This window comes from Homarus americanus, unplaced genomic scaffold (assembly GCF_018991925.1).
Source record: "Homarus americanus isolate GMGI-L3 unplaced genomic scaffold, GMGI_Hamer_2.0 scaffold24694, whole genome shotgun sequence".
Taxonomy (NCBI): domain Eukaryota; kingdom Metazoa; phylum Arthropoda; class Malacostraca; order Decapoda; family Nephropidae; genus Homarus; species Homarus americanus.
In genome coordinates, this window is record NW_024732780.1 from 4,905,229 (window position 1) to 4,914,861 (window position 9,633).

Consider the following 9,633-nt stretch of genomic DNA (forward strand, 5'->3'; position numbering starts at 1 on the left):
AGCACATCCGTCACTGAAGAGGTAGAATCGGGAGGCACTTGCAACGTGTGCTCCAAAACTCTCTGGGTCTCCAGCGACAAACACATCCGCAGTTGGATGAGCTGTTTGTTTGGAGGCATGCTGTCAAGGTCCACCATCGTGGAGTAATCTGTCCAACGCCGCCTCCACTCACGAAAAAGCTGAAACGTGACGTCTGGTGAGAGGGCGGGTGGGGGTTGAACAGATGCCTTGGGAGCTGTTTGTTTGGAGGCAAGAGTACCTGGAGGACGCTGGTGTGGTGGAGGAGGGAGGATATTGGCGCCTTGGTGCGCGAACCTGCGAGTGAGGGAGGGTGGGTTAGCGCCAGGGTCGCCAATAGTGCATCAAAACGCGACTTTTCCTCCTCTCTTCGTGTCTCCTCCCTCTGAAGTTCCATCTCTCTACGTCGCTCGTCCCGGTCGTCCATCCACCTCAGAATTGTGGCAATGTCCGTCACTGGAGGTGGAGGATGAGAGTCTGCGCCCGGTGGAGGGGAAGGTGGTGGGGAGTCGTGTCTCCCATCTTGACGTTGTCCCTTCTTACCGCCCATCTTAGTGTGTGCGTGGACTGCACTGTTTAGTATATAAAGTGGCGCCTCAACAGCTCGAACCACATATATATGACATAAACAGCGCAGAAATAACGCATAGAGTCCACTGTTCTGTCCGTGAGTGAGTGCGTGCGTGCGTGTGTGTGTGTGTGTCTGAGAGAGCACTTGGTGTGGCTTAATGCCGGGCTAGCCGCCGGGGGTGAGACCAGTGTCCTCCCGTCACACACAGAAGGGTGTACGCCTGCGTGCTCCGTGGGTACCACAAAAAACAGGCCAATGCTCAACTCTCAGCTCTAGACACACTAATACACTGACACTAACACTGCCACCGTCACTAAAACGCACTGTGACGGAGCAACACTGCACGTCGCAGCGAAACACAGCACAACACACTAAGAGTCGACGCGCACATCACATCGCCGGCTCACTGTCCATCGTTCACACACTTGTAAGTCCACAGATCCTAGTCACTGCGCCATGATGGTTACAAGTGTTCCCCGAAGAATGCAGTGATGGGTAGGGAAACACCGGGTAACACTGAAGTCCGTTTATTATGGATGAGAGAAATGCAAGTGGTGACTAGCGTGTGCCATGCACGGCTCACACAGTCAGACTGAGACTGCCTTGCCATATGGCAGCCTCGGGGCAATGTTGCCACTTAATTATATACATAGGTGCTACTCGGTACAGTAGCTTATATACAAGGTTGCTACTCGGCACAGTAGCTTAGATACATAACCTACAGTAACAGCTTTGGTTCTAGACTGATGATTATTCTTCCAACCAGTGAAGGACGAGTACGTTGATTTCCTGGTTATTTTCAAGAAACCAATCCTGGTGTCTTCTTTTGATCTGGTTGAGGGTCTCTCTGCCGGTTTTTGTGATGACAGCATTGAGGATACCACATTCGGAACTTGGATTTCGATTGCTTGTTTTTGGATTGTTTATCCGCCTTATGTCAAGCTCCTCTCTGAAAAGTGTATCACAGAGGTCTCAGCCACGCCTGGCTCGGGTGATGAGGACATCTCGGCGATCTCTTTCTTTGGCAATGATTTATTCAATGAGATTCCATTGTTTGGATCACGGATGTTACCAAGAACCTTCGAATTCATCTACCTGCCTAAACAAGGTGTTGGTGATAGTAAGGCTTTGTTCAGCACACTTGCAGAGGAGGAGTAGGCCATTTGGATTACACATGCACACTTCGTTTCTCCCTATGATTTCCTGCCATAATTCAGCATCTCGGCCAATTCTGGCTTTGGAGTCACCTTGAAGTACAACCTTAACTTCTCTGGGGATAGAGGTTAACACTCTGATAAAGTGTGCATCTAGTGTTGTGGTGTATGCACTGATGGGAGAGGCATGGCCTGAGTCATTCAGTGGGATTCTGTGTATCATGAGCCGAATGGCATGGCCAGCTCCATAAATGTGGTTTCTCTCCACAGAAGGCTTACCCTTCCAGAAGAATGTAGAGCCAGTCCCCTGTTCTGTGAGTCAAAACCTCGTCTCGCAACCAGGACTCACTAATGATTACTAATGTACAGTATGTCGATATTGTATCTTGGCATCTCTTTTGCCACAAGGGCGGTTCTTCTTTTAGGATGCTCATTTGTGCCAGTATCTAGAAGGGCCCTGAAATTCCATACAGCAACCATAATAGGTTGTATAGTTTGTTTTTGCTTTGATCTGCGGTTACGTTTTTAACCACATTAGGTTGACCTTACTGAGTACGGTTTCACAATCGGATGAGCAGATTGGCTCCTGGAAAGGGCTGCTCAGTCTCATAGAATGGACCAGGTTGCACTGTTGCTTAGATTTCAGTGCATATACGACCATCTTATCTATGACACCCATGTGAGGAGTTGTGACTAGAGACTCCGAGCAGTCATCTCTGCCTATCCATTTCATCACACAATGACACACACACACACACACACACACACACACACAAAACGCTCTATCGGACATTCCTTACAGGTGGATGATTGCACTTTGGGGGTTATAGTGGACAACACTTCACCAGACTCATCACTACAAGGCACCCTGGACAGGCTACAGGCAGGGACTACAGAGAACAAGGTCACCATCAATCACACCAAAACCATAGTCATGCACATCAATACTGCCACCACTCTAGTGCAAGCTCCAGCAGTTACAGTGGGTGCCCATCCTCTCCAGTAAGTGCAGTCTGCCAAACTCCTGGGTGTAACTATAGACCACAAACTGGACTGGAAGGTCCATGAAAACAACACAATCAAGGCAGCCTCGTACCGACTCTACATGCTACGACGACTCAGGTCACTTGGGGCACCCACGCCAGAGCTGAGGAATATCTACAACGCATTTTTTTCTCCCCCAAATTAACGTATGCATCACCAGCCTGGTTGTCTTCTCTCAACTCTACCCAACAATGTCAGCTAGAGAAGGTACAGAAGAGGGACTGCAGAATCATGCTCTGTGCAGACTACTCCGGCTACAAAAACGCTCTCTCCACCCTGGAAATGCCTTCCCTCAGTAACCTCCACTATCCTGGTCACAATGACGGCTGGTCTGTTTGAAACCTGATGATTCATAATATACTCCACGTCCGCAAAACATGTGAATAACTGGTGAGTTATCCCTTGGAATAAACGCGTTTTCCCTCTCCGTAAGTCCGGCCCATTTGGGGTACTAACAGTTGTCAACGTATACATTCCACTTTTTCCTGGCAAGCTCAAACTCGAATTAGTTTGTGTAAATCAACTTAAGAAATTCGCCAGACCAGTGTCAACTGAGGGTCATCTTTGAATGTGTAGCAATTGATTTGAATGTAATTTCTGTCATTGCGTGAGTAGACATCTCTGGCAACTCATACCCTATATAAACCTGTGCGTGAAGGAGAAATCCTTTCCTTTGACGACTTCCAAATTATCCCAGGTATGCTAGCGAGTGTTCCCCGCCGATGTAGTCATTCAGTTTAACCTGGTCAATTTTGTGAATATCAGTGTTCATGTTGTAACAGTGAAATTGTCATTTACCCAGTGTAAGAAATACTATAACGTAAATGTCGTCTGTTATTGCAAGACGAAATATTGTTTGTAATTGAGTCATCATCATCCCTTCCTTTGACGACTTCCACATTATCCCAGATCCAGTGTGTGGGTTATTTGAACACCCCACCGGCTTCCCGGGGTCGGTGGATACCTAACAGTTAGCTGTATTAGACGATGTCACTCCTTCAGCAGGATTAACCTGCTCCAGTCTGCATTCTGGGTACTAGACCCCAGACTCTCGCCACATGTCAGACTTCAACCGACCATAACAGCGATCTTTATTTGTTGAGACGCCAGTCGTATGCCCTAGGACACTCCGTACAGTTATTTGGTCCACAGTGTTTGTTATATATGATTGGGGATAATTAATCGGAATATAATTATATCATGTTGGGTAGTGAACCCATAAAATTGTTAGTATCAGTAATCACGTGTTATGTGTTGTGAGTGCATCCTCCATAATTATGTACTACCAACAGTTCTAGTGAAGGTACCATATGTAAATTTGTCATGTAGCTGTATGTAATGTAATGTACCACCAGTAATGTTGTAAGAAGTAAGAATAACCACTTGGAATTGCAGTTGAGTAAAGCCAAGGAGTTGAACCTTGTAGTGGTATGTTAATGACATCTCTTACCTAATTTAATTTCATATTAATAAACCTTTTCTTAGAGTATATTAGGGGTATCTTTTTACTTCAGTATTCACCTTTATTTTTTGTCCAATGACTTGATACCAGAATTACAGTACCCATGTGCCCTAACCCTCGCCATGCTACCAAAGGTCAGAGGTTATGAAGTAACTATCACATGAAGGAAATGAGACAAAGAAAGAAGTATGAAATAAGAATATAAGGAAGAAGAAGAAAATCCATGCCCCTATACAACCACCACGCACTAGCAGGGTTTGGCAGTGGACTACTGCACCATCCTCATCATCGCCACACACTGCCACCTGCAGTCCCCCGCCCACCTCGAGCAGTCTGCCACTTCAACAAAATTCAGCCCATAAGAGCCCGCACTGATAGATATTAGAATAGCGCCATCCCATCTATTGTTAAAATAATAAACAGCTCCTGATTTATGTACTGTACAGCCCTGTAAATGTATTGAACATATATTACTATGTCTAAATCACATGTAAATTTGTATATTTTCAGCCACCGGCTGCAACTCTATTAATAAACCAATTATTATTATTATTATTATATTATTATTAATATTATTTTATCATTATTATTACACACATACACAATACACACATACATGCAAACAAACACACACACAAAATCTCACACAGATACACACAGGATTGCCTCGGTGTTTACGACTAGACCATGGATACTTTGTTGGTGATCCTTGTTACATATGTATGTGTATGTAAGTAATATTAAGACGTGTATTGTATATTCATTTTGTATCAGTCACCGTTGCAAGAGCAGTTTTCTATGAAAGTGAAAATAGCTATAAAAGATGTATGTAATTTGTAATGATATGTCTATTTTGTGCATTGTGTGTGAATTATATTGGTTCTATGTAATTTAAAAAAAAAAATAATCATATAATGTTATGTACTTATATAAAAAAGTTTTGAGTTTACATTCAAATTATAAGAAATGTATTTGATTGTTTACATTCTAAAGCTGCCTTCCTCCAGGGGTGAATACAGGGTGTGGATGTGAGACCAGGAATGTGATTGAAACCTTGTTTCATCCCTTGTGTATGCTACATTTTGTTATTAATTTACTCCCAAGCATTATGGGTGAATACTGAGTGATACTTTTGTAAATGGAGGAAGAGTTATATTATGGGATTAAGATAGATAAATTACTAAATTAGACGGGTCATAGAACCATGCAGTGTTAATAACTGTACTTTTCTTTTATTGTAAAAATAATAAGGCAGGTATGAGTGGGAGCCTGCAAGTCGTAAATGGATAACTGATTAGATGTAAGACTTCAGATAAATTGGATTTTGCAGAGGAAGGCTTGCAGAGACTGATATACAAATCCTTAATTTTTGACTTAGTATTGTGTGAGAGAGCGGACATAGTTTTGCAAAGATAGAGTGCGTGAGAAAAGGAAAATGGGGAACACTCGTTTATATGAGAGAGAGTATTCTTCTTAAAGAGATATATCACAAGTTTTGAGACGTATTGATTGGAAAAGGGGATGATATGTTTAGTCCAGAATAATAATGAGCGAAAATTATTCAAGAAAATACTGTTAAACAGGACGAGCTTGTTTCTAAAATGTTGATTGACCTCATGTTTAGGAGGTATTAACTTGGGAATATGACTGCCACTTCGAGACCAACCTTTAATTTATTTTTGATAGTGACCTGTTAGTGTCATACATGTCACACTTGTGATTACGATTACAATTAAAATTATGCAATATAATTGATTGCAATTATGATTACTTGATATGTAATTATGATTACAATAGTGATTTCTTCTAAAAATAACGGGTATATAATTTAGATTTCCTAATAATAAAAAAAATGTGCATATTAATGCCGAAAACCGTTGCCAGTGTGGAAATTCAGTAACATCTCATGTGTGATGTGGTTACTATATTTTTCTAAGGGTGCGTATTCACTTGAGCATTTTAGCCAGAACGAGGCAAACGAGCAGAACGAGCCGAGCAGAATTCATCTAGTAAGGACTTGTCTCTGAGCAGAAACGAGAGCGCCAAACGTTTTCCGTCACTTGTCGGTCAATGGTGGGTGCTCAAAAGGATTCAGTTGCTCATGGTGTGCAGTCACGACGGGTGTAAGCGCTGTTCCAACTATTTGGTGTGTCATGCAGTGGGACAGGAAGAAATGTTAAGCTTACTGAATGAAATTGAGAAGTATCCTGAGCTGTGGAATCCCCAACATGGTGTCATTCGAGTAAAGTTTTTCAAATGGCCATGATCCATTTCACTCAACAGAGACATATTTTTCCGTCTCGTAAATAATGAAGAATGAACCTGCTGCCACTGTGGGATCCATGGTTCAACTGGGGAAAACTGTGGGAATAAGACGAGCATCGGCGAACAGGCAGAATACAGAAAGCTTGCACTCAAACTGCTCCTTCAGTTCGTTCGTGCGTTGTCTGCTTGTTTGGTTTGTTCTGACTAAAATGCTCAGGTGAAGACGCACCCTAAGGCTGTAATTTAATCATTCATAAACAAGTGCCATACAAGGTCTTACACTGGTCCTGTGGATGCTGTAGGACAAGCTTACTTATATAATTCCAGTACTGGTCAGTAATTCCAAGGACGATAGTATATTATGAACATATCGAGCCGCACAAATGTTTGGTAAGAGGCCTTAACCAATGCTGAAAATGATCCATATACCATGAAATTTATTTTAAGGGAAATTATGCAATATATAATAATATATTCAATACTAAACCTCACAAATTATTCTAACACACACACACACACACGGTAAGGCAACACATACGGTATTCCAACACGCAAGGTACAGTCGCCCACAAAAGTACGTTCCCCAACCCCCCACAATGTGTCTCCAAAACACTCGAGGTTTGAACAACGAAGCAGCAGTAGGAAGCGCCTCTTTGACTCAACAGATAGAATGTATTTGGGGAATGAGGGTGGCGGGAAGAGGGGGTGCGAGTAGAGGAAGGTTGTGTGAGGGTGGTGAATGATTCAACGAAATTCCCATATACTGATAATATTACCATTTTTAGGGCAGGAGCTTTTCTCAGTTGAATAAAATCGTCTGGCGTTAGCCAGAATAAAATACCTAAACGCGCTGTTGCCCTACAAATGTTTAAGTATATTGAGAGTTTTATACAGATAATTATCTGTATAAATGATCGACAAGGAACGTATACTTCATCCTTGACCACCGAAGGGTCAAGACGTACCTGGCGCTGCTCTGGCAGCAGCCACGTCAACTGTTATGTTGGCCCATACCAATCCCTCCCCTGAACCCCTCCTCCTCACCGGAATATCAACAAGTTCTCGCCAGAAGTTACTATTTCATTTAGGAAAGGAATGGAACCAGTGTTGAATAGTGGTGAACAGTGCTTAAGTCAGTGAAAAACAACTCCGCAGTAACAGCTGAGTCTTACCCAAGCTAACCTTCACACAGTGAGGTCCCAGGTACCCAGTGATAATTGTCCCTGAGACTCCACAACATCATCTATGTGCTAATCTGTCCACGATAGGGAGGGCTGGGACCACCAGACCACATGATGTCCCCATGATGCTAAGACACCACGTAGTGAATGAGTTGCTACAGCATCATGTGAGGTTCCTCATAACACCATCTGTGAGGGAATTATTACACCACATCAGGCCCCTTATACACCATCTGCGAGGGAATTACTACATCATCAGGCCCCTCATAACACCATCTGTGAGGGAATTACTACACCACATCAGGCCCCTCATACACCATCTGTGAGGGAATTACTACATCATCAGGCCCCTCATAACACCATCTGTAAGGGAATTACTACAACATGTAAAGCCCCTCATAACACCACCTGTGAGGGAACTACTACTCCACGTGATGCTCCTCATAACGCCATCTGTGAGGGAGTTACTACACTCCGTGTCTGCTGTTCAATACCTCAGCGCACAAGATCTATGTGACCTCCACTGTAAACATGAATCTGTATGTTCACTGTACGTTCCTTTACATTTCTCTAATGAAGGCTTTTGTTAAACCACCAATGTCAATGTATGTAATAAGTTAGTTTTGTCCAATGTATATTTTCAGCCTTCGGGCTGCAGAACTTTTTCAGAACTTTTTCAATAAACCGTTAATTATTATTATTATTATTATTATTATTATTATTATTATTATTATTATTATTATTATTATTATTATTATTATTATTATTATTATTATTATGGCTAGAAGGGTGTTACTGAAGATGATCCAACGTTTTAGTTACCCAATGTTGGGTAACTTGTTTATTGCTGCTGAGGAAAGCGCCATCTACAGCAAGGGTTGGAGATGAGGTAGAACACAGCACTATAATTATGATGGTGGCTCATTCCCAGCATCAACAACAGCAGTAGGTATAGATGATACTATTTAATGTCGGACTTACATTCTGAAAATTAATAAAAAAAAATTTTAACAGACCAGAATCATGTGGACAATTCTTTGCTACCCCCAGCTGACAGTTGATGATAACATTTAATATGATTACTATGAGAATACATCCAAGAAAACTATTCATTGAATTATGCAACCAGGACTCAAAGAAAGATCATCTTTTAACAATTAACACTTATTGTATTTACAGTAAAGGGAGAGTACACACAATACTAAGGCATTGCATGGTCCTTTGACCCAACTAATTTAGTAGTTTATCTATCTTAATGCCATAATATGGCTCTCTCTCTCCATTCACAAAAGTATTACCTAATATTCACCCCTAATACTGGTGAGTAAATAGAAGAAACGATGGATGAAATAAGATTATATTCAATTTCCTGGTCTCACATCCACGCCTTATATTTGTCCCAGAACGTAAAGAACCAGTACATCTTTTACAATTAGAATATTAACTCAAAATGCCTTCATATATTATATAAGTACATAATATTATTCGATTAAAAATTATTAGTAATTACATAGACCCAATATAATTCACATCTAATGTAAAAAAAATATCTAATTGTTACAAAGGACATATATCTCTCATCTTTTCTTCCTCCATAGACAACTGATCTTGTAATGGTGAATCATACGAAATGAATTAATATTAATAATAATAATGGTTGCCCCACGTGTAACGAGGATGACCTGCCCAAGGGCCTCCTAGGCGTAGATTTGTTTAAAGTGTAGAAGCTGTCACCAACACAACAACCACACCCTAAGTTAACGAGTTGCATGACCCACTGTTTTTTTTTTTTTTTTTTTAGGTTAAGGTGGGGAATGGATGGAAGGCATGCTGGGTTTCAAGGCATAACCAGACATGATGGATAGAGAAGGCACAACATATAGTCGTGGGGGGAAAGGTTGGAAAAGAAGTTTAATAAGTTAAACAGGGGGGACACCC